This window comes from Octopus sinensis, linkage group LG18 (assembly GCF_006345805.1).
Source record: "Octopus sinensis linkage group LG18, ASM634580v1, whole genome shotgun sequence".
Lineage (NCBI taxonomy): Eukaryota > Metazoa > Mollusca > Cephalopoda > Octopoda > Octopodidae > Octopus > Octopus sinensis.
This window is the reverse complement of record NC_043014.1, coordinates 13,085,251-13,093,382: the sequence shown is the minus strand read 5'-3', so window position 1 is coordinate 13,093,382 and position 8,132 is coordinate 13,085,251.

The following is an 8,132-nucleotide window of genomic DNA, read 5'->3' as shown; positions in this document are numbered from 1 at the left end:
TGCATGTATATATACGTATGGCTATATGTACTGATATATATATGTACATATACCCGTACATGCACACAGACACACACACACGCATGTGTATGTATATCTGTATGTATGTGTGTGTATATATATATATATATATATATATATATATATATATACACATATATATATATATATACATATATATACATATATATATATATATATATATATATATATATATATATACATATGCCCATATATGCACATATATATATGCATGCATCTGTATGTATATGTGTGTGTTGTATTTATAGATATACATATCTATGCATATATGTACGTTAATTAATATGCATGCTTATAAATTTCTATACATTTCGTACACACATACACACACACGCACACACACACACACACACACACACACACACACACACACACATCTGTATATGTGTAATTATAATGTATGTGTATTTTCATGCACCCACTCGCATATGCATATCTAAATGTGAGGTTGAAATACACGGCAACCACTACAAAACAATTTCTTGTTCAGGTACGAACTTGATCAGTTCTTTTTGATCTGTTCCCATTTATAAAAGGCTAAATAAACAACAGAACAAAATAAATTATCGGCAAATGGATTTTTGTGTTTTGCGTGGCCAACTGTTAAAATATTGTTTAGCAAACTGTAAATACTAATTAATGGTGGGCAGATGAAACCAGTGACGGCGACAACAATAGATACAAGGACGTTTTCTCATGAAGAGTCTACGATGACTCGACATCGATCGGTCTCAATGCAGATGCTAAGGGGGGGGGGGCGATCCATCCTGAGCAAGTCCTTTATCGTTGGGTGGAACTTTTCGGTCAGCTGTATAGGGTTGGAGGCGCGGGAATGCAACAAAACTCAAGGGCTGCTCCGGGTAGTGCACACCCGGGATCTTTTCCTTTTGATAGACAGAATTCAACACAATTTCTAGTTAACTAAACAATTTGAAACTTCGTATACTGGTAGAATGTGTCAAAAAAAAAAACAGGCGATCTTTCGTCTCTAGTAGACCTTTCCGTCGATTTCCGTAAAATTTTTTTTTTTTTTTACATTTGGGCTTGCGGTAGCTTTTGAAGTAATGAGAGCGAAAGAGACTAAGAGAAAGCGATTGTATGACGAGGGAAATTCTTTTGAAGTTACCGTGCATGGGAAGCATTGATGTACATGTGTGTGTGTGTGTTTGATGGGGTGTGGGAAACAGACAGTATGTTGTGTAAGTGAAGTGCTTCTGTTAGTGTGTGTGAAGAGACAGAGTAATGTGTGAAAGAAAGAGATAACTGAAATTTTTTACTCGGTGTATGTGTATATGTATGTATATTACTTCAAAAGTTCCCGCAAGCCCATATGTAAAAAAAAAAAAATTTTTACGGAAATCGACGGAAAGGTCTACTAGAGACGAAAGTTCGCCAAAAAACATTATTTTCACTTGGCTTTCTTGATAAATTTGTAATTCGTTTGTTAGTACGAAGTTTCAAATTGTTTAGTTAACTAGAAATTGTGTTGAATTCTGTCTATCAAAAGGAAAAGATCTCACACCCGAGTTACGTCACTGTAAACTCCGTTTTCTGACAGTGTTTCACTCACAAGTGTCACCTCACCATCACATGCACGCACGCACACACAAACACACACGCACACACACACACACACACACGCACACACACACACACACACACACCTACGCGTCAACCGTCCTTGCTCACACAACACTTGACATTCCGCAGGAGACATTTCCTAAAAGAGAGAATAACATCCCCGTTTCATTTTTAGATATGTTGGAGGATGGGGTGAGGTTATCTGCCGATCAGATGGCCCCAATACCAGATGCTGCGGTTAAACCGGGTGACGGACGAGGAAGAGGAATTGTCTTCTTGGTGGGCTTTCGCACAGTCTCCGTCTACCAAACTTTGCCCAAAGTTATGTTGAAAGACACATACCCAATGTGGCGTGCTGTGGGAACGAACCCAAAGCTCTGTAGTTGTGAAGCGAACCTCTGAACTGCATAATCATACCTCCACCAGACGTATTATTTCCATAAACCATGAAAACATCCGCCAAATGGGGACGTTGCACACACACACACACACACACTCACACACACACACACACACACACACACACACACACTCACACGATGACTGCAATTTAATTTCGAAGATTATTATCGCTTGAGAGTTCTAAATATAAGCAACACTGATGTGGTTTTCCAGTTTTGTTTGGGACCTACACTCTTTTACACATATGTTACAACAACGGGCGCCTCTTGCAGCTGGTGTTTAGAGAGCTTGCCATCCTTGCTGACACATATCTTTGTAAAGGAACAGTCTGGAACAGGTTGTGTCTTTTACACTGTTTGGGTGCAACACAATTTCCTTCTTTGTTTCCAGAAACTACCGGTGTCAGGAACAAGAAAGCAACCTTAAAAAATATGACTCTTTATTTTGTTATTTACATAAAGAAGGCACGTTGGTAAATTGGTAACCACTTGGTGTAGGTACAGCAAGACTGAAGTTAGACATTTGTAAAGATAAACCTCACAACAAATTCAGCAGCAACAGAGCAGGTCAAATCCCAAGCGTCTGGGACAGGAGAATAGGCTGATAACACGTCTTCTCTCTTCCACGAACGCCACAGAATTCTCTCCCCAGTTTTTTAGCGCATGTGCATTAGGGAACTTCCTTAGGCCTTTCCAGAAGGTTCCAGCCCCGCACACGCACACTGAAGAATGACGTCACTACATCTTCATTCCGCCATAGGATTTTTCACCGTGTGTTTTGCCGACGGCAAACGCATTACAGAGAAGTTAAAAATCAAGAGATGCCTGTCCCTGAAGCTTTTTAAAACGAGGAAAGGCCTTTCACAAAACCAGTCCCACTGTCTGAAACAATGAATACAATTGCCCCAAAAGAATTAGCCTTACATCGATGGATGTAAACGAAGTCGTCAGCGTAACATTAGAGTTTTGTTTTTGATTTTATTTGATATATATTTAGGGGAAAAATTCACGAAAAAAAAAACAAAAGACGAAGACAGGTGATGTAGAAAACAAACAGATGCATTAGTATAACGCTCGGGAATTGAAAAAAGTCTTTAACGTTTCGAGCCTACGCTCTTCCACAGAAAGGAACACAGAAAGAAACAAGGAGAGAAAAAATGTGTGTAGTGGCTACCGATCTATCATGGCGATATATAGATCTCTTTTTTTTTCTCTTTTTACTTGTTTCAATCATTTTGACTGCAGCCATGCTGGAGCACCGCCTTTAATCGAGCAACTCGACCCCGGGACTTATTCTTTGTAAGCCCAGTACTTATTCTATCGGTCTCTTTTGCCGAACCGCTAAGTGACGGGGACATAAACACACCAGCATCGGTTGTCAAGCAATGCTAGGGGGACAAACACAGACACACAAACATATACGCACACACACACACACACACACACATATATATATATATATACATATATACGACGGGCTTCTTTCAGTTTCCGTCTACCAAATCCACTCACAAGGCTTTGGTCGGCCCGAGGCTATAGTAGAAGAAACTTGCCCAAGGTGCCACGCAGTGGGACTGAACCCGGAACCACGTGGTTGGTAAGCAAGCTACTTACTACACAGCCACTCCTATGCCTCATTAATACTAAATATTAACTCCTGCGCCTTATTAGTAGATATATATATATCTACTAATAAGACTCGAGTAAATTCCACAGAATGGAAAAAATTAAGAAGGTTTATTTAAGAAAGAAAGATGATTTGTATTTTTATAGCGTTCCTAGTTTAGCTTTTTAAAAATATTCTTGATGTTCGTCTACATTCATTCCCTTACGTCTCCACCGGTATTGTTTTTCCCCCCTTTTTATTATATCTTCTCGCTGTTCCTCTCTGGTCCGTACCCTCTATCTGCACATTATTTCTTGGGCAGTTTCAGCCATGTTTCTTGCGAATCCAGAGTTTAGGCTAAATTAACCCTTATAAACAAATATCAATTCTTAAGTGAGCAGACGATAGATAATGGCTTTTTTGCGTACCCGATGGTTACTATAAGAAAAAAATAGTTAAAAAAAAAATACTCTTCAGTATCACCACCACCACCGCCGCTGCCGCAATCTACCTCTCTCTCTCTCTCTCTCTCCCTCCCCTCTCTACCTCCCTCCCCCTCTCTCAACACAACTGCCTCCCCTGTCCCTCTCTTTCTATCTACTGTTCCCTTCAGCTAACTTTTCAATCACGTAAATAAGTATTCCTTCTCTACCCCACCGCACGTCCTTAACATTTATCTCTCCCTCTTTCTCTCTCGGAGTAATTTTCTCTCGTTTTTCGCCCCTACCTTCAGATGATCACTTGACCATTTGACCTAAGTGTATTAATATTAATCACCTTTCATACTTCTTCCTCTCCTTCACTCACTTCACTTCCACCTCTCTATCTAATGTATAACTAGTGAACGAACACTCACACGCATATATATATATATACCCTCCTCACCGGCACCCATCATCGACTCCTTTACCTGCACCTCCAGCAATATCATCTATTGCATCTCCTGCTCTCTGCCATTCCCTGTACATCGGACAAACGGGACGCCGCTTGGCTGACCGGTTCGCGGAACACCTCCGAGACATCCGCCTCGCCAATGACACACCAGTCTCACGCCATTTCCGCTCCACCGGTCACTCCTTGCAACACCTGTCTGTGTTCGGATTGTCCTTGCACAGAGGCCATCCGGATTCCCGCTTGCGCCGTGAACAGGGATTAATCTTCTCTCTTCGCTCTTTTACGCCATTTGGGCTCAACTCCCCCCCTTTTCATCTAACCTCCCCCCGACTCCTACTTCTCTTCAGTCCTTCATCTTTTCACCCCTACTCTCTTTCCCTCCTCTTCCCTTCTTTCCCTTCTTCCCTCTTCTTTCTTCTTTCTTCTTCCCTCTTCCCCTGCTCTCTTTCTCTCTGCTATCTCACTCCCCTTCTCTCCCCCTCCCCTCTCCCCTCATCTCTATTCTTTCCCCCTCTCACTCTCCCCACAACCCCCACTCTACCCCAACCCCCAGCCGAACCCACACCCCACATGGGCTTTCCCCATTCTCGCCCCCCACCTCCCCACAACATCACACCACACTACACTACACCATACGACATTACACATCACATCACAACACACCACCCACACACCCATTCCCACATCTCCACACCCACACATACATACACACGTCTAGACCACCAGCCCTCTTTCACACTCTCTTATACACACACGCACCTTTGTGTTGGGGACACCTTCGTTTTGGAAGTCACTTGACCCTGTTATCTCCCCTACTGTCCCTCTAGCATCTGACCCCAAAGTCAGAACGCCATGATAGATCGTTAGCTCCTACACGCATTTTTTCTCTCCTTGTTTTTTTTTCTGTGTATCTTTCTGTCGAAGAGGGTAGTATAACTCGAAACGTAAAAGACTTGTTCTATTTCTATTCCTGAGCGCCATACTAATACATTTGTTTGTTTGTACTCCACCTGCCTTCGTCTTTTGTTTATTTTCGTAAACCTTCCCGTATATATATATATATATAGATATATATATATATATATATATAATATATAGGTATAGTTAGAGGTGTTTAAAACCTGTAGCAGGTAATTCAGCGGGTAAACCGTTGTTAAAATTATAGGTAAGAAGAAAATGAAAGATAAATATCAGGAAGAAGTTGGTCGTTTGTGCTAATAAGCCATTACTTCGAACTTCCTACAACTTTAAGTCCCAAAGACACATTAATTCCTTACTCACCCCGGACTGAGTAATCCGGATAGAGTTAGCCCCCTTTTCACCACGAGTTAGAGTTAATCCCTTTCCTTTACACCGCCGCTGAAAAGTCTAACCAGAATATACACGTGGAAAATATGCGCTTACTTAAACTTGGGACTCCAGATCAAAATAACCTCCATCCTACATCCACTTCGCAGCAGAATTTTCAACTAAGAAATCCACTATAATGCAAGAATCACTATTCTTTGTCTTTATTCTCGTTACCAGTATGTCCCTATATCTTTCGTTCTTCTCATCTCTACATATGAACCTGCATTCTGATGATGTCTACCACTACAACTGGTAAACAGAAACGATCGTAAATGTACTATTAATGCCACTTTTCTTTATTAATTAATTATATTAATGGCTTACTAGCGCAAACGACCAACTTCTTCCTCTTATTTTCCCTCCATTTTCTTCTTGCATATATATATATATATATCATATATATATATATATATATATATATATATATATAATATATATATATAAAACTGTAGTTGTGTGAGTGTCTGTCTCCTACGATTTAGATTCCTAACTCCTCCCACATTTTGCGGTTGCAGTTTAACCAAATTCGGCTATCTTATAGTCGTGATTAATATCGAGCCCGTCTGGATATTAGCACGCGTCTACGATGAGTCTACGATTTTAAAAATAATTAACATCATTTTTATTCCATTTTAATGCATAATTTTTCGTGTGTCGATGGCGGCGGAGTTGGCGTCCATGCTCAAACACCTGCACCTGTGTTTGCTTCTCCCCCTTCTTCCCTCCCTCGTGAAGCTGTGGGGAAGGGAGTTTAAGGAAATCAACGTCGTAATGCGTTGTCAAGGAGACCAGCGTTCTTTTAGAATAACGACTTCATGGCTTGAAGACACCAAAACAGAAATGGCTAAGAAAGCCCGAATTGGCATCTATAAAGGAAGTAACTCTCTAAAAATGCTTATATAGTTATTTCCCTTACAAACCCGAGCAACGCCGGGCGATACTGCTAGTATATATATAAAACTGTAGTTGTGTGAGTGTCTGTCCCCTTCGATTTAGATTCCTAACTACTCCCACATTTTGCGGTGCAGTTTAACCAAATTCGGGTATCTTATAGTCGTAATTCATATCGAGCCCGTCTGGCTATTAGCGCGCGTCTACGATGAGTGGGGAAGGGAGTGTAAGGAAATCAACGTCGTAAAGCGTTGTCAAGGAGACAGCGTTCTTTTAGAACAACAACTTCATGGCTTGAAGACACCAAAACAGAAATGGCTAAGAAAGCCCGAATTGGCATCTATAAGGGAAGTAACTCTCTAAAAATGCTTATATAGTTATTTCCCTTACAAACCCGAGCAACGCCGGGCGATACTGCTAGTATATATATATAAATGAAGATGAGATTCAGAGATTCTCCGTATAGAAAACACTTAGTAGGGCTCCGAAACATTTACTGGGGCCAAACCCACAGTGTAGAGTGTCTATAAGAGTAATTTAGATAAGCATCCTTTCATCTCTCTCTCTCTACACACACACACACACACATATATATATATATTAGGGAATATGATTCCAAACTCACAAGCCATTCAACAATGATATACTGAATCATACCATATAGATAAAAATTAAAGATACGATAAAGCAATTACCTAAAATAAATACAGTACTAAATAATAACAAATAGTATATAATTAGTAAATAGACTACGCACGTTTCGTGGCTATATTTTCAAATTGATAAAAATAAAATCAATTCAGTATAAAATTTATCAAAAAAACAAATTCAGTAAAAAATATAGCCACTCATCAGGTCTAAGATAATAACAATAAAATAATTAAATAAAAGTACGTAATTATACAATAAGAAAACAAAGTTCGACAATATTTCTTAAAATAAAAAACATTAACTATCTTATTGAATAAATTCTATCAATTAAATCTACAGCAAACTACAAGGTGTCTACCCGAATTACTACTACTACTACTACTACTACTACTACTACTACTACTACTACTACTACTACTATACTACACATATACACACATACAACATGCACATATATATATGTATACACACACATACGTATATAGATATACACACGTACACGCATGCTTATACATGCATACATATATACATACATATGCATATATATTGTCCGACTGGTTCACCGAACACCTCCAAGATATCAGACTCCGCAATGACTGCCTGGTCTCGCGCCACTTCTGCTTAGTCGGTCATTCGCTAAAATATCTGTCTCTATTCGGATTGTCTTTGCCTATTTGTCTATTTCGGATTTGTCTGTTTCGGATTGTCGCCTCTGC